Below are 17,949 nucleotides of genomic sequence, written 5' to 3' on the forward strand. Positions count from 1 at the left end.
AATACTAATTTAGAGGCTAGTGCTATATTTTAAAAAAAGCTAAAACTAAGTTAAAGCAATAAAAGAAAACAGAAAACAAAACATAAAACATAAAACAAATAAATAAAACCTAAAAGGCCTCCCCTGACCCCCCAGGCCTCGGCCCATCTCACCGAGCCGGCCCGACCCAACTCCCCCTCGGTCGCCTTCCACCTCGCTACACGGGAAGCCGGCCGAGGCGCACCCGCCGTCCTTGCCGAACCCGCTCGTCGCCCCCGCGTCGCTGCCGCGCCGAGGGGATAAGGCCGAGTCCCCTCGGCTTCGTCAGCTCCCCCACCAGATATTTTCCCCACTCCACTCACCCCAGTCCCCTTAGATCTCGCCTCCCCTCACTCTCTCCCGCGGCGGATCCCCTCCGTCCCGACGCCGCACCATCGCGGCCACCAAGCCCCTCCAACCTTGTCGGCGTGTCCCCGACCTCCCTCGTCCTTCCCTACTTCCTCTACACCGACGGATTGGACCTGGGGGCAGCTATAAAGACGAACCCGAGCTCTTCGTCCACCTCTGCCTCGCCGCCAACGGGCCTCCGTGTGCCTCCGTAGTGAGCTCCTTTCTCCCCTTCTCTTTTCCACGTTGAATCGGTGTCGTAGACCCACGTACGTCCCGTGCTTGCCTGCCTTTGCTCGTTCGGGCCATCCCCTGCTCATCTTAGCCGTGCTCGCCGTGCCCTACCGCGGCCTGCGCCGGTCCGGGCGTGCGCGTCACCGCTCCCCGGCCACAGTCGCCGCTGCCCGCCGTGGCCACGGGCACCCTGTACTGCTGCTGCTCCTGCGCCGCTGTCGCTGCTAGGCTGCTCTGCTGCCCGGCGCCGCACGCCCGCACGCACACCGTCGCCGCGCCGTGAACCTCGCTCCCACGCCTCACGCACCCGCCTGGTGCTGCCGCAGCCTCGACCCCGCTTGCCCGCTGCTGCCGCTCTGCTGCTGTTGCTAGCTGCTATTGCTGCTTCTTGTTGCTGCCGCCGCGCGCCGCTGCACGTCCCGTACCGCGTCTGCCCTCGCCCGGCCACGCCGTCGCTGGACACCACTGCCCTGTCGCCCGCTGACTGCCGCCCTCGCTCATGCCTACCCCGCACCGGCGCATCGCCCGCGCGCCTCACCACGGCTCCGCAACACGCGCACGCCATGCAGCGCCGCGCCCAGCTCGTGTGCATGCCGTTGCTGTTCTGCTTAATGTACTGCTGCTGCTGAATTTTACTGTAGTTACGCTAGCTAGCTTTTGTATTTCTACACTGGCTAGCCCTCTAAACAGCCTCTAAACTGCGGTTAAACAACTGTTAACAAGGCTAAGAAAAATATGAGTAGATGGTATACTTGACAAACTCCATTTTATCCCACTGGACCAAATCCTTTCGATGTGTGGATTAATTCCTACAAAAATCACAAAATTCTATGTTATGTTAACAGAAAAACCGAAAAACAACTTTATTTTCATAGCTACTTTAGTGCTATTGATGATCAAGCAAATGAACTCTAATATGGATGTAGTCCGTACTAACATGTAGATCACAGAAAAATGCTCAAAATTGATATAAGGCACAGAATCATAGGAGGTGCAGATTCATAGTTGTAGCCTTTTGAAGACAGCTAAAAGATGTTTAAAACTGACGAATTCTCAGACTTAGCTAAATTTTAGGGATTTTTCCGGGTATTATTAAATCTTTGTAAAATCATAGAAAATAATCCGTAACTCGGATGAAAAAGTTTTATATATGAAAGTTGCTCAGAACGACAAGACAAATCGGAATACGCTCTCCATTCATTTGTCACATGCCCCTATCATAGCGAACATGTAACCTTCCCCCCTCCGGTTCGCCTGTCCGAAAATGCAAACTTCGGGAAAACTTTCCCGGATGTTATCCCCCTTCGTCGGTATCGTGTAGCACCACGTTAGAACATGTCTAGCTCTGCCTGTTGTCCTGTTATGCATCTGTTTGCTCTGTATTTATTGTTTCTTCCCCCTCTTCTCTCCGATAGACCCCGAGACCGTTGTTGATGCCCCTGTGATCGACTACGTCACCGACGACCCCTCCTTCTCTCCTGAGCAACCAGGCAAGCCCCCCTGATCATCCCGATATCGCCCATTCCATTCTCTCATGCTTGCATTAGATTTTGCTACTGTTATTGATTGCTCCTATTCTGATGCATAGCCTGGTTTTGTAACCTGCTTATTTTTACCTACCTGCTTATCCTAAACTGGTTAGTATAGGTTGGTTAGTGATCCATCAGTGACCCCCACCTTGTCCTTGTTGCCCCTGCTTCATCATCGACGACTCGATCAACGTGATCAATGAACAGACCCGACACCTCACATCACATCACATCACACCCCTTTTGTTGCTCGACTCTGCAGAGCTACTATCGAGTGCCGAGGGTGATACCTCACAACGCACTCCTGATGACAACTCTGTAGTGTAGCTATTCAGTCGTGGTCAACGAGGGTGGTTCCTCCTTCACCACTCCCGATACGACTCTGACGTGCAACCCCTCAAGTGTGAACCTCGAGGGTGGTTCCTCTTACGTTCACCTTGATGATTACATTGAGTGGAATCCACCGAGGGTGATTCCTCGGGTCTACCCCTTGATGTTTGGACACACGGTTACTTTGACTTTACTTGAGACCATTGTGGAAGTCGGGTCAGCACTGAGGGGTACCCGTGAGTTGATGTGAAAGCCGGGCGGGCCCGTTGAGCACCCACGAGTTTTCCACGAGGCACGACCGTGCATTCTGGGCCCTTGCCATAAGTCCACGAGACGGGGCGACGGGGTCACATTATCGTGAGTCTCTGATCGTCTCCGCGAGCCCCCAATGCACTAACGGGTTTTGGTATTTGTTCTGAGTTGGCCTTTGGCCTTTACGCACTAAACACCATGCGAGAATAGATATGGGCCTCGATGTCATCGTATCAGCCGAAGCTTTGTTAGATGTCAAGTTCAGCATTGTGGCATGGTCGGATCGTGCCATCCACTACACGGGTCGTGCTAGTATCCACCCTGCACACAACGACCTAGAGTGCAATGGGCGGTGGGCCCAAACCCCGGAGTGCTTAGGATGTAGACCGGCGGGGACCTCTCTGCTGAGCCTAGGTAGGGATGCGACTTGTTGATCTTCCTAGGCCGGGCATTGACCTAGAAAGGTGTGTCCGGCCAGAGTGATTGAGCATGTTGGGTAATGTGGTGCACCCCTGCATGGAAGATATATATTCGAATACTGTGTCCACGGTAATGGACGTTCAGACTTGTATCCCGATCTTATATAACTAGAAAGGGATACTTGAGACATCTGATGGATATGTGGCTTCGGGATTGCTTTCTCGCAAGGAGTTGAGAAAGGATCTCTAGGCGTTAATGCTACAACATATTTGTTAAATATAAACTACTATTCTTTACTCTTCTACATGCTGCAAGATGCTTGGAGCTACTTGAAGATGCTAGTCTTCGATAGGCTAGGCCTTCCCCTCTATTCTGGCATTCTACAGTTCAGTCCACGGATACAACCCTCCCATTTGATACCAATGCATACTTAGTATAGATCTGATGCTTGCGAGTACTTTGGTTGAGTACTCATGGTTGCTTTGCTACCCCTTTTCCCCCTTCTATCTTCTTTCCGGTTGTTGCAACCAGATGGTGGATCCCTGGAGCCAGATGTCACCGTCGACGGGTACTACTACATGGAGACCGCCGACGACCAGGAGTAGTTAGGAGGTCCCAGGCAGGAGGCCTTGCCTCTTCGATCGTTGTTGCTTTTGTGTTTGCCTTCTTAAGGCAGTCTTGTTTAGCTAATGTCTGTACTCAGATATTGTTGCTTCCGCTGACTCTTGTGTATCGAGCTATGTATTTGAGCCCTCGAGGCCCCTGGCTTGTAATATAAAGCTTGTATTATTTCCTTTTGTGTCTAGAGTTGTGTTGTGATATCTTCCCATGAGTCTCTGATCTTGATCGTACACATTTGCATGTATGATTAGTGCACGGTCGAATTGGGGGCATCACAAAGTTGGTATCAGAGCCAACTGCCTGTAGGATCCCCCTTTCCAACTCCTTGGCCGAAGTTGAGTCTAGTCTTTGATTTTTTTTACTAACATGGTTGTGTGGCTTATGGGCCCACATTGTCAAATGGGTGGTATTAGTATCTTTTACTCCTCTTCCTTTACTCTGGGACTCTGATCTCTCTTCTACTCGGGTTAAATGATTTTGCTAACTCTAACATTAGGATCTCGCGATCACGTCCACCGGAGGTTTGTATTACCCCTTTCTCGAATTGAGGGCCAAGATCTGCTTCAAAATGTTCACTGACCGCAGGATCCTCTTATCAAGGGCACCCTGCATCGTCACTTGCAAATCCCTCACTCTATTGGTTTTTCCGACACTGGTGTGGCCTTTGCTATGTTCCGTTCTTGTATCCCCCATCGCGTGCATGTGTGTCGCCTAGTATGTTTACGATGTTTCTCTGTCCGAACTCATACGAACAACATGTAATTGGCTCTATATATGTATCAGTATGTCTTAAGTGACTACTTCTTTGTACATACTTTGCCTTTGCTCATTGTTCTGATCACCTCATGAATGACTCCATATGCTTGCATCAACCCTTGTTTAACTACCCCTTGTTGCTTTAAGCAGGATGGTTAAACCCGCTGGTCATGACCGCCCAATACATGGCTGAAATGATACAGCAGTTCAGCTGAATCATCGGTTCATGGTAGGAGTCATGGATCAGTTTCCGTGCCCCAATATGAATCAACAACCAGCTCCAATGACTCTGCAAGACTTTGCACGTCTCGACCCTATCGTCTACCGCAGCTCATCTCAGCCCCTTGATGCTGATGACTAGCTCCGTGACATCACTTTTGAGTGGGAGTCTGCTGATGTAGCCCCTGCCAACTATGTCACCTTCGCGGCTCATTATCTGAAAGGTCCCGCTACTCAATGGTGGGACAGCCTCAGGCGTTCCTTATTTGTTGGAACCGCCATCACTTGGCCAGAATTCCAAGCTGCATTTCGTGGGCCAATGTAGAACCACCTTGATTAGTCACAACGTCCTCGTTGAAATTGAATGGTTGTAAACACATACCACTGCTATCATTTGCGCCACTAAAACCGTCTATCTATTGCATCCTTCGAGTGAGATAGTAAGCTACGAGGCTCATTTGGTTCAAAATGCCGAAGCACGGATTTATTCCTTGACGCGTAAACACTTCTCCTCTTGTTAGAATTGAAAACGCTCTAGCGTTTGTGAATTCCAAGAAGTCTTTCTAGAAGAACTACCCAGTCTATGACCTTGAACTTGCTGCACTTAAATTTGCACTGAAGTTGCGGCGACATTTCCTCTTTGGTAATCGTTGCGAGATATCCACCGATCATCAAAGTCTGATGTACTTGTTTACTCAGCTAGATCTGGATCTCCCTAAACAACAATGTATGAAAACAATCACAGACTATGATTATGGTATTTCTTACACCCTTGGCAAGGCTAACGTCAGGGCCGATGCCCCGTGTCGCAAATCCTTTTGCAATAACCCCATGGCTTATAAAGCTCAACCCTTGCATGATGATCGCACTTACAGAGAGCATCCGATCAGCGTTCTCGTTCAAGATGAACGTCGTACCTGTCCGAGGGCTATCAAATTTCTAAAAGTCCAGTGGTCAAATCCTTCTGAAGATGAAGCTAATTGGGGACTCGAGGATCGTCTTCGAGATGAATACTCCGCTTTTGTTTCCGTCTACCTCCTAAAATCTCGGGACGATATTTCTTGTAGTGGAGGAGAACTGTGACGCCTGGATAATTAATCTACAGTAATCCCCCGTTAATGGTGCCATGTCATCACATTACTGTTGCTAATCCTCACTTGATCCAAATCAAGAATCAAATTCAAATTTAAATTAAGGATCAAAATCTAAATTTCTCATACATGCAAAATAAAATGTTCAAAGTGTGGAAAATACTCCATAACTAATTATGGTGGTGACCCAACACTTTTGTAAAGTACTTACATCCCTTTTTGTGAATATGCAGTGGCTAAGAACAACTATATAAATGCTTTTTAATTTATAAAAATTCTAAACTAATTTATTTTAGTTCCAAAATAATTGTGGCAGTAGCATAATTGATAATACTAATTTAGAGGCTAGCGCTATATTTTACAAAAAGCTAAAACTAAGTTAAATCAATAAAAGAAAATAGAAAACAAATAAATAAATAGAACCTAAAAGGCCTCCCCTAACCCCCCAGGCCTCGGCCCATCTCACCGAGCCGGCCCGACCCAACTCCTCCTCGGTCGCCTTCCACCTCGCTACAGGGGAAGCCGACCGAGGCGCACCCGCCGTCCTCGCCGAACCCGCTTGTCGCCCCCGCGTCGCTGCCGCGCCGAGGGGATAAGGACGAGTCGGCTTCGTCAGCTCCCCCACCAGATATTTTCCCCACTCCACTCACCCCACTCCCCCTAGATATCGCCTCCCCTCACTCTCTCCCATGGCGGATCCCCTCCGTCCCGACGCTGCACCATCACGGCCACCGAGCCCCTCCAACCACGTCGGTGTGTCCCTGACCTCCGTCGTCCTCCCCTACTTCCTCTACACCAATGGATTGGAGCCGGGGGCAGCTACAAAGACGAACCCGTGCTCTTCGTCCACCTCTGCCTTGCCGGCCACCGTCCCCATCTCCATCGCCTCTGCAGCTCCTAAGCCACCAACGGGCCTCCGTGTGCCACCGTAGTGAGCTCCTTTCTCCCCTTCTCTTTTCCACGTTGAATCGACGACGTAGACCCGTGTACGTCCCGTGCTTGACTGCCTTTGCTCGTCTCGGGCCATCCCCTGCTCATCTTAGCCGTGCTCGACGTGCCCTATCGCGGCCTACGCCGGTTAAGGCGTGCGCGTCGCCGCGCCCTGGCCACAGTCGCCGCTGCCCGCCGTGGCCACGGGCACTCTGTACTGCTGCTCCTGCGCCGTTGTCGCTGCTGCGTTGCTCTGCTGCACGACACCGCACGCCCGCACGCACACCGTCGCTGCGCCATGAGCCTCGCTCCCACGCCTCCGCCGCGCCTCGCACACCCGCCTGCTGCTACCGCAGCCTCGACCCTGCTGCTCGCCCGCTGCTGCCGCTCTATTGCTTTGCGAGCCGCTATTGCTGCTTCTTGTTGCTGCTGTCGCGTGCCGCTGCCCTTCCCGTACCGCGTCTGCCCTCGCCCAGCCACGCCGTCGCCGGACACCACTGATACGTCTCCATCGTATCTACTTTTCCAAACACTTTTGACCTTGTTTTGGACTCTAACTTGCATGATTTGAATGGAACTAACCCAGACTGACGTTGTTTTCAGCAGAATTGCCATGGCGTTATTTTTGTGCAGAAATAAAAGTTCTCGGAATGACCTGAAACTTCACGGAGAATATTTTTGGAATATATAAAAAATACTGGCAAAAGAATCAATGTTAGGGGGCCACACCCTGTCCACAAGGGTGGGGGCGCACCCACCCCCTGGGGCGCGCCTCCCCATCTCATGGGCCCCCTGAGGCTCCACCGACCTCAACTTCAACTCTATATATTCACGTTTGAGGAGAAAATAATTAGGGATAAGGATTCATCGCGTTTTACGATACGGAGCCGCCGCCAAGCCCTAACCTCTCTCGAGAGGGCTGATCTGGAGTCCGTTCGGGGCTCCAGAGAGGGGAATCCATCGCCATCGTCATCATCAACCTTCGTCCATCACCAATTTCATGATGCCCATTGCCGTGTGTGAGTAATTCCATCGTAGGCATGCTGGACGGTGATGGGTTGGATGAGATTTATCATGTAATCGAGTTAGTTTTGTTAGGGTTTGATCCCTAGTATCCATTATGTTCTGAAATTGATGTTGCTATTGTTGGGAACGCAGTAATTTCAAAAACATTCCTACGCACACACAAGATCATGGTGATGCATAGCAACGAGAGGGAAGAGTGTTGTCCACGTACCCTCGTAGACCATAAGCGGAAGCGTTATGACAACGCGGTTGATGTAGTCGTATGTCTTCACGATCGACCGATCCTAGCACCGAAGGTACGACACCTCCGCGATCTGCACACGTTCAGCTTGGTGACGTCCCACGAACTCACGATCTAGTAGAGTGTCAAGGGAGAGCTTCATCAGCACGATGGCGTGAGGAAGGTGATGATGATGCTACCGGAACAGGGCTTCGCCTAAGCACCGCTACGATATGACCGAGGTGGATTATGGTGGAGGGGGCACCGCACACGGTTGAGAGATCAATGATCAACTTGTGTGTCTATGGGGTGCCCCCTCCCCCGTATATAAAGGAGTGGAGGAGGAGGAGGGGCCCGGCCTCCTAGGCGCGCCCCAAGGGGAGTCCTACTCCCACCGGGAGTAGGATCCCCCCTTCCCTAGTTGGATTAGGAGAGAAGGAAGGGGGAGGAAGGAGGAAAGAAAGCGGGGCTGGCCCCCTTCCCAATTTGGATTGGGCTTGGGGGGGCGCCCCCTCCTTTGCTCCCTTCTCCTCTCTCCCACTATGGCACAATAAGGCCCATATACCTCCCGGGGGGTTCAGGTAACCTCCCGGTACATCGGTAAATGCCTGATCTCACCCGGAACCATTCCGATGTCTAAATATAGTCATCCAATATATCGATCTTTATGTCTCGACCATTTCGAGACTCCTCATCATGTCCGTGATCATATCCAGGACTCCGAACTACCTTCGGTACATCAAAACACATAAACTCATAATACGATCGTCACCGAACGTTAAGCGTGCGGACCCTACGGATTCGAGAACTATGTAGACATGACCAAGACATGTCTTCGGACAATAACCAATAGCGGAACCTGGATGCTCATATTGGTTCCTACATTCTACGAAGATCTTTAACGGTCAAACCGCATAACGATATACATTGTCCCCTTTGTCATCGGTATGTTACTTGCCTGAGATTTGATCGTCGGTATCTCAATACTTAGTTCAATTTCGTTACCGGCAAGTCTCTTTACTCGTTCCGTAATGCTACATCCCATAACAAACTCATTAGCTATATTGCTTGCAAGGCTTATAGTGATGTACATTACCGAGAGGGCCCAGAGATACCTCCGACAATCGGAGTGACAAATCCTAATCTCGATCTATGCCAACTCAACAAACACCATCGGAGACTCCTGTAGAGCACCGTTATAATCACCCAGTTACGTTGTGACGTTTGGTAGCACACAAAGTGTTCCTCCGGTATTCGGGAGTTGCATGATCTCATAGTCAGAGGAACATGTATAAGTTATGGAGAAAGCAATAGCAATAAACTAAACGATCATCATGCCAAGCTAACGGATGGGTCAAGTCAATCACATCATTCTCCAATGATGTGATCCCGTTAATCAAATGACAACTCATGTCTATGGTTAGGAAACATAACCATCATTGATTCAACGAGCTAGTCAAGTAGAGGCAAACTAGTGACACTCTGTTTGTCTATGTATTCACACATGTACTATCCGGTTAATACAATTCTAGCATGAATAATAAACACTTATCATGATATAAGGAAATATAAATAACAACTTTATTATTGCCTCTAGGGCATATTTCCTTCAGTCTCCCACTTGCACTAGAGTTAATAATCTAGATTACATTGTAATGATTCTAACACCCATGGAGTCTTGGTGTTGATCATGTTTTCCTCGTGAGAGAGGCTTAGTCAACGGGTCTCCAACATTCAGATCCGTATGTATTTTGCAAATCTCTATGTCCCCCTCCTTGACTTGACCGCGTATGGAATTGAAGCGTCTCTTAATGTGCTTGGCTCTCTTGTGAAATCTGGATTCCTTTGCCAAGGCAATTGCACTAGTATTGTCACAAAAGATTTTCATTGGACCCGATGCACTAGGTATGACACCAAGATCGGATATGAACTCCTTCATCCAGACTCCTTCATTTGCTGCTTCCGAAGCAGCTATGTATTCCGCTTCACACATAGATCCCGCCACGACGCTCTGCTTGGAACTGCACCAACTGACAGCTCCACCATTTAATAAAAACACGTATCCGGTTTGTGACTTAGAGTCATCCTGATCAGTGTTAAAGCTTGCATCAACGTAACCGTTTACGACGAGCTCTTTGTCACCTCCATATACGAGAAACACATCCTTAGTACTTTTCAGGTATTTCAGGATATTCTTGACCGTTGTCCAGTGATCCACTCCTGGATTACTTTGGTACCTCCCTGCTGAACTGATAGCAAGGCACACATCAGGTCTGGTACATAGCATCGCATACATGATAGAGCCTATGGCTGAAGCATAGGGAACACCTTTCATTTTCTTTCTATCTTCTGTAGAGGTCGGGCATTGTGTCTGACTCAACGTCACACCTTGTAATACAGGCAAGAACCCTTTCTTTGCGTGATCCATTTTGAACTTCTTCAAAACTTTATCAAGGTATGTGCTTTGTGAAAGTCCAATTAAGCATCTTGATCTATCTCTATAGATCTTGATGCCCAATATATAAGCAGCTTCACCGAGGTCTTTCATTGAAAAATTCTTATTCAAGTATCCTTTTATGCTATTCAGAAATTCAGTATCATTTCCGATCAACAATATGTCATCTACATATAATATCAGAAATGCTACGGAGCTCCCACTCACTTTCTTGTAAAGACAGGCTTCTCCAAAAGTCTGTATAAAACCATATGCTTTGATCACACTATCAAAGCGTATATTCCAACTCCGAGAGGCTTGCACCACTCCATAAATGGATCGCTGGAGCTTGCACACTTTGTTAGCACCTTTTGGATCGACAAAACCTTCTAGTTGCATCATATACAACTCTTCTTTAAGATATCCATTAAGGAATGCAGTTTTGACATCCATTTGCCAAATTTCATAATCATAAAATGCGGCAATTGCTAACATGATTCGGACAGACTTAAGCATCGCTACGGGTGATAAGGTATCATCGTAGTCAACTCCTTGAACTTGTTGAAAACCTTTTGCAACAGGCCGAGCTTTGTAGACAGTAATATTACCGTCAGCATCAGTCTTCTTCTTGAAGATCCATTTATTCTCTATGGCTTGCCGATCAACGGGCAAGTCAACCAAAGTCCATACTTTGTTCTCATACATGGATCCCATCTCAGATTTCATGGGCTCAAGCCATTTTGCGGAATCTGGGCTCATCATCGCTTCCTTATAGTTCGTAGGTTCGTCATGGTCAAGTAACATGACTTCCAGAACAGGATTATCGTACCACTCTGGTGCGGATCTTACTCTTGTTGACCTACGAGGTTCGGTAGTAACTTGATCAGAAGTTTCATGATCATCATCATTAGCTTCCTCACTTACTGGTGTAGGAATCATTGGAACTGATTTCAATGATGAACTACTTTCCAATAAGGGAGAAGGTACAATTACTTCGTCAAGTTCTACTTTCCTCCCACTCACTTCTTTCGAGAGAAACTCCTTCTCTAGAAAGGATCCATTCTTAGCAAGGAATATCTTGCCTTCGGATCTGTGATAGAAGATGTACCCAACAGTCTCCTTTGGGTATCCTATGAAGACACATTTCTCCTATTTGGGTTCGAGCTTATCAGGTTGAAGCTTTTTCACATAAGCATCGCAGCTCCAAACTTTAAGAAACGACAACTTGGGTTTCTTGCCAAACTACAGTTCATAAGGTGTCGTCTCAACGGATTTAGATGGTGCCCTATTTAACGTGAATGCAGCCGTCTCTAAAGCATAACCCCAAAACGATAGCGGTAAATCAGTGAGAGACATCATAGATCACACCATATCTAATAAAGTGCGGTTACGACATTCGGACACACCATTACATTGTGGTGTTCCAGGTGGCGTGAGTTGTGAAACTATTCCGCATTGTTTCAAATGAAGTCCAAATTCATAACTCAAATATTCACCTCCACGATCAGATCAGAGAAACTTGATTTTCTTGTTGCGATGATTTTCCACTTCACTCTGAAATTCTTTGAACTTTTCAAATGTTTCAGACTAGTAAATGTGCCCGTGCGTTGCCACGGGTGACAATGCAGGTGTACGAATCAAACAAATGATTAAGTTACATGGGTAACTTCTTGAGGATGGAATGCATGGATAGTATCATGAGATGACACTAAAACCTACAAAATATTATTCAACCATTGATAATGCATGGATAGTATCATGCGATGACACTAAAACGTAAAAAAAATTATTCAACCATTGATAGGGTAGGCACATCAATCAGTCTTGTTTCAATTTGGTATGTTGACGTCCAAGAGCATACTTTTAGTTTAGGGGTTGTTCGGATCTCCTTCAACTCCATGCTTCACCAACTACGCGGATCGGAGGCCTCTCATACAATTTGGTGAAGTCGAAATCACAGAGCTTAATATATTTTCGACGACAATGCCATCACCAAGTTGTGTAACACTTAATTGCAAAATGAACCTGGTCAAAGCGCAAGCCATGACATCGCCATTGTTCCCTTCTCATGAGCCCGCCGGGGCCGACTGCCAACCCTCCACCTCATTCTATTCATCTGCTACCCCGCCAAATGCCTCTTGTCGACCTCCTCCCTGCCGTCTTAGTCTTCCACGCCATTGGCCTCCTCCCCAATATTGCCATCTTCCTCGGTATAGACCATGTCCCCATCATCGGCCTATGCTATGTTCATGACGAACCACCCAACCAACAAAAGTTGACCATCACGTCCCAAACGGTGTGGCCCTTCCACGGAAGCTGGAGCGTGGCACTAAAGCGTCAACATTTCTAGACATTTCTGAAACCCCGGCAACGCCATCTTCCCCGGTATAGACCACCTCCCCGTAGTCAGCCTATGCTATGTTCATGACGAACCCCTCAACCAACAGAAGTTGACTGTCACGTCCCAAAAGGGCGTGGAAGTTCCACGGAAGCTGGAGCACGACACTGAAGCTACAACATTTCTAGAATAGGCTTACATGTATGCTTCTTGCCCTAGAGTTGCCACCCAGTGGAATATTTTAGCAATGTTAACTTTAGCTAGAAATATATATCTCCTCTGGTAATAGCTCATCTAGAAAAATGATGGGTTTCACTTGTATACTCTGCATGTAATCTTTCATCAAGCTCCCACACATAGATATAAAATCACTGCCATTTGACATTCAATCGCTAATTATAATATTTCTCTAATGAACCTTTTTATTCTATTTTTTGCTGGCTCTTGTATATCATCAATGCTAAAATAAAGAAATTTGAGGATATGTTATAAATTTTAGTGTTGCTACATCTACAATCCATATGATAAACAATAGTGACCCGTAGCTCATACATGTACAATATCCATGTTACAAGGTTCATCACTCTTTCCCGCTCCATCATTGCTACAGTTAAGAGAAATAGAGAGTATGCATACAATGTGTTATCCTTGCAATATGAGATGCAAAGTACAGACCCAAAATGGTATTTCAAATAGGCATAAGAGAGAGAATATATTGCATTACTTCTATAAGAAATATAATAGTTTGAATAAATTGGTATCTAGGTTCGTCACTTAAAGAAACATGTTTCCTGTAATGTAGACAGTTGAAGCGGGCAAGCAGCTAAAATAAACTGAATATGAAGCTCTGCAATTCCCCCGTTGGTGCTGACATATTGGATCCTTCCATCATGCATCCTAGGTTAAGGTGGCTATACTTTCAAAAAATCTTCTTGCTTCAGTTGCTTGTTACCTGTCATACAATGTGTTATCTCATCTCAACAAATACTGGAGGACTAATAGACACAGTCCTGGGCTAGTTGAAGTGGTTTCTAAAAATGAAAATCATAATATTACAAATTGCAAGTTGTCCAAAGAGAAAAATCAGGTTAACTTGATGATTTGACAGTTATAATACCGGAGAAACTGGGATTTACAAAGTCAACTGGTACTAAATAATAAAGCAGAATCAAGTTGTGCATCCACTTCTTTCTGTTGTGAAAAACCTATGCATAATGCAAAACACTGAAACAATTACAGAATTTGCACAAATAGAAATAGCAAGCTTGTGACACAGTAATCAGGTTATCCCGATGGTGCTCAGACATGTAATTAGAAAATATTTGACTCGTGCAGACTTCAGTAACCATCTAATAAAGTCGACCATAGCTCCAAGATCTAAATGTAGTAATCATAATACAAGTTTATTTCAAGGAAAATTGAAACATATTTGCTTGTACTCTGGTAATAGCTATACTCGTTCATAAGGTAACCAACATGTATCTTGACAAACTGATGTGTATTTTTTATTCAATTTTTTTACAACCGGATCACCCATCAACGTAGGCAGGCAGACGCATCCAGGGACTTTGTGGCGCTGGCATCTTATAATGTAAATGTAGAGGTGCCAACTATTAGTTACCTAGGAAAGACGATGTGTTCATCAGAGTCTGGACTCCTCTTTTCCCAATTTCTGTAGCTAATTCATGTTGGAAAATTGATGAAAAATTCTCCAATCATCATATGCAGGAGTCACTCAATCTGACATAACAGAGCATGAGTCATTACCTGGGAAAAATATGATGGGTGAACAAAATAATTCTTTCTCCTCAATCTGACATAGCAGAGCATGAGTATAACCAAATAGTTATATAATTTTCATGCTTTTCCATACTACCTAGATAATTATATTTCCTTGAAGGCAGAATCCATAAGAAAGGAATATGTAGAAATTAGAAAAACCAACATAAAAGCAAACTGACATTGTTCTAACCTTACAAAATCACTTGCATTAGTAAGAAAACCGAAACTTCTTACCCTGGTGCTTGCAGGTTTGAATCACTCCAAGAGATCAATGGGAAAATCATGGTAGCTGCTTTATTCTGCTGATTGTGCCGACATAGGGACGGATTGCATCACAAATTTGACAACCAAAAGCATCGGGAGCACATCTCTGACAAAAAACAAATTCATGATGTGATCTCTATTCTCTGATGGCCAGTGGAGAAAGGAGATGGAGATATAGGAATATAATAAGGGGGTGGGGGTCCAAGGGGAATTTAGTCCCATCAGATTTAGTTCTAAATACTGGCACTGTGACTGAAAGATCATTTATATTGTTACAGAAAAACTACCAAATGAATATGGATTTCATAGTTAGAATTGCAAGAAAATTTATATGAATGTGCTATATTTAAAAAATGCTAGCCTTGAACCCTTTTGCCACAGAACAAAGTAACCACATACATACAAATCTACAGAGTATATAATACTCGTACTACAGGCAGCTAGTTTAATTTATGTATGTGCAACAGTTTCAAAGTCTGGCTACGGATATTCAAAGAAAGGATTATAAACTCTAGGCATGATATTGAGAAATCTAGAAAGGATGTATAACTTAAATGTCAATTATACTATATAGGATAAATAGTTGAAGTCTAGGCACCATATCTCAATTTACGCTGGAAGGCAGAAAGATTAGAAACACCCTGCAGATAATCAGAGACTTAGTCTGTATTTGCTAGAAGAAGTAGAAAATATGCAAATCCTATATCCATACAGAATATTGACCTATTTTGTTGGCTAACATGGGGTATGTAACATAGAAGAACATCTGAAAGCCTCCTGCAAACTCCAAACCAAATTGGCCAGCTGTATCATTTTCTTTGAAGGTCAGGTGTTTCATTGTGTTCATGTAGTAGCTCTGGAATACATGGTGTCACTCTAGGATGCATAGTAAGGGTACATCAGTCAGCAGAAGAAAACATGAGGAGGAAGATGGGCGAAGCCACACATACCAAAGGAGCACGAAATTGCACGGAGGAGAATTCGACCCAAAGCCATCCCCAAGGTGTAGGAACGCGACGCTGTTCGGCACGTCCCGAAGACCCAGCGTGGCCAGCCACCATGCCACCACGGCCCATGGAGCCGCCTAGGGCTATGCTGGGCGAGGTGAGGCGGTGAAGGAGGAGGCGCTTAGGATCAGGCCGAGAAAAGGACATGACGTAGGTCGGTGTGGCCGCCGGCATCGATTCGATTTCGATTGGCCGTGGGCGAGCGGCCTCATGGCGTTCAGTAGCCAGCGATTTTGGGGATCCTCTGTTTGGTAGCCCGTGAAGCAAGATGTTGACGCCCGCTGCAGCCATCGTCGCTGGCTTTAGGACAGTGCCTCCTCCGCGTCGCCCGTCAAACCATAGCCCCGGCCGCGGCGCCACCAGCAACGACCCGACGCCGTGCTGCCGCGCCCGAGCGCCCGGGCGAAGCGGCCGCCATCCTACCAAGTGAGCATGCCGGTCGTCTTATCGTCCTCCGCCGCGACGCCTCGCCCCAAGCGAGCACACCGGCTGTCGTGGTTCTAAGCCTGACAATAATGTAGGGGTAGGTATGGAGAGGCAAGATCTTAGCTATGGAGAAGTTGTAAGCACACAAGGTTTACGAGTTCAGGCCCTTCTCGGAGGAAGTAATAGCCCTACGTCTTGGAGCCCGGAGGCGGTCGACTGGATTATGCGTGTATGAATTATAGGGGTGCGAACCCTTTACACTGAGGAGGGGGTGGCTTATATAGAGTTCGCTGGCCCCCTCCGGCCCTCAGTTGTGTAGGGTCTTAAATACATTAAAGTCGGGCGTTACTGGTAACGCCTCTAATAAAGTGCTATGATGACCATAAAGGCTACTTAATAACCGACCTTTAGCATGCGGAGTGCCTTTAGGTCTCCTGGCTGTCGAGTGATTGGACCTTGGTCGAGTGATTACTTCTTGGTCGAGTGTCTTCGAGTCTGTCGAGTGAAACACCTTCAAGTCGATTGAAAGGTGATTTCTTCTTGAGATGTCCTTGGGTAGGGCAGCTGGGACAGGTCCATGACCCTACCCTAGGTACATAGCTTCATCATTAGCCCCCGAATGGATCGAGGTTTGAGTGGGGAAGGAGTTGAGCACTTCTCCGACTCATTTTTCATGCTATGAGCATATCTTGTTTCGGATCAATGAACCTGAGTGATGATAGCAACTTTCTTTTCAGTCGCCTTGATCCATTCTTATTTTTTTGTCGAGTGAGTTTCCTTACTTGAGAGGCTCCGAGTGACGGTGTGGAGGAGATCTTCAGTCTGACAAGTTGTTCTGCTGCCCGCAGATTTCACGGGATCCAAATTTTGGGAAGCGCGCGGGACGGGGAAGGCCGCAGTAATCGGATGGGATAGGGCGGAGCTGCCTCGATCCCCACGCCACCTTTTTCGCCACATACCGCGCGCGCGATTGTTACAGGATTTGACAGGACCGCCCGGGCCTACCAGTCAGCCACTCGGAAGCGGCCTCATATAAGGCGTTGAACCGGGGTCTCTTGAACAGTGCGCCCCATTATCTCTTCTCCTCTTCAGCCTCCTTTGTCGCGCTCGCTCTCGCCCCAGCACCACCTCTCCGTACGCGACTCGCCGGCGACGATGGGGAAGGAGAAGACAGCGGCTCTGGAGCGGGCGAAGAAAGCGACGGCAAAGGCGAAGGGGAAGGCGACCAGTCGGGGTGGATCTTCCTCGCGGACCGGCCTGCCAAAGGGCTGGATCCAGGGGGACTGGATCCGCTCGACGATCACCCAAGAGGATCTCGACGACCTGGCCGAAGGAGGGCTGATCCCCCATGAATCGGCGCGGCTTCCGGGGAAGGAATCCGAGCCGCAACCTCGGGAGGGTGAGCGCGTTCTCCTCGCCACCCACGTCAACCGTGGATTTTCCTTGCCTCCTCACCCTTTTTTTGGGGGATTTTTGAACTTCTTTGGGGCGCAACTCCACCACTTCACTCCCAACACAATCGTTTATCTCGCCGCTTTCATTTCTTTGTGCGAGAATTTTCTGGGTTGCCAGCCTCATTGGGGTCTTTTCAAGCACATTTTCACTTGTCGCTCTCAGACGGTGAAAAAGGCCAATCCGAGTGACGAGAGAACTCAAGTGATTCAGATGTGCGGGGGTCTTGGTGTTCAGATGAGAGGGAAAAGT

At 47.2% G+C, this 17,949-nt stretch overlaps 2 long non-coding RNA genes across 2 annotated transcripts; one reads left to right on the top strand and one right to left on the bottom strand.

The window, feature by feature from the left end:
* Nucleotides 1-218: 218 nt before the first annotated feature.
* On the top strand, nucleotides 219-3,938 carry LOC147965769 (uncharacterized). The gene is made up of 3 exons (XR_015607551.1): nucleotides 219-580; nucleotides 2,016-2,090; nucleotides 3,663-3,938. It is a non-coding gene; the product is annotated as an uncharacterized LOC147965769 (long non-coding RNA).
* Nucleotides 3,939-13,459: 9,521 nt separating this feature from the next.
* Nucleotides 13,460-16,377, bottom strand: LOC125512370 (uncharacterized). Its single transcript, XR_007285335.2, has 4 exons — nucleotides 15,763-16,377; nucleotides 14,783-14,918; nucleotides 14,388-14,506; nucleotides 13,460-13,718 (listed from the first exon to the last, which is right to left on the bottom strand). It is a non-coding gene; the product is annotated as an uncharacterized LOC125512370 (long non-coding RNA).
* Nucleotides 16,378-17,949: the final 1,572 nt, after the last annotated feature.

The sequence above is a fragment of the Triticum urartu genome, chromosome 6A, assembly GCF_056163025.1.
Source record: "Triticum urartu cultivar PI428250 chromosome 6A, HENAU_Tu73, whole genome shotgun sequence".
NCBI classification, from domain to species: domain Eukaryota; kingdom Viridiplantae; phylum Streptophyta; class Magnoliopsida; order Poales; family Poaceae; genus Triticum; species Triticum urartu.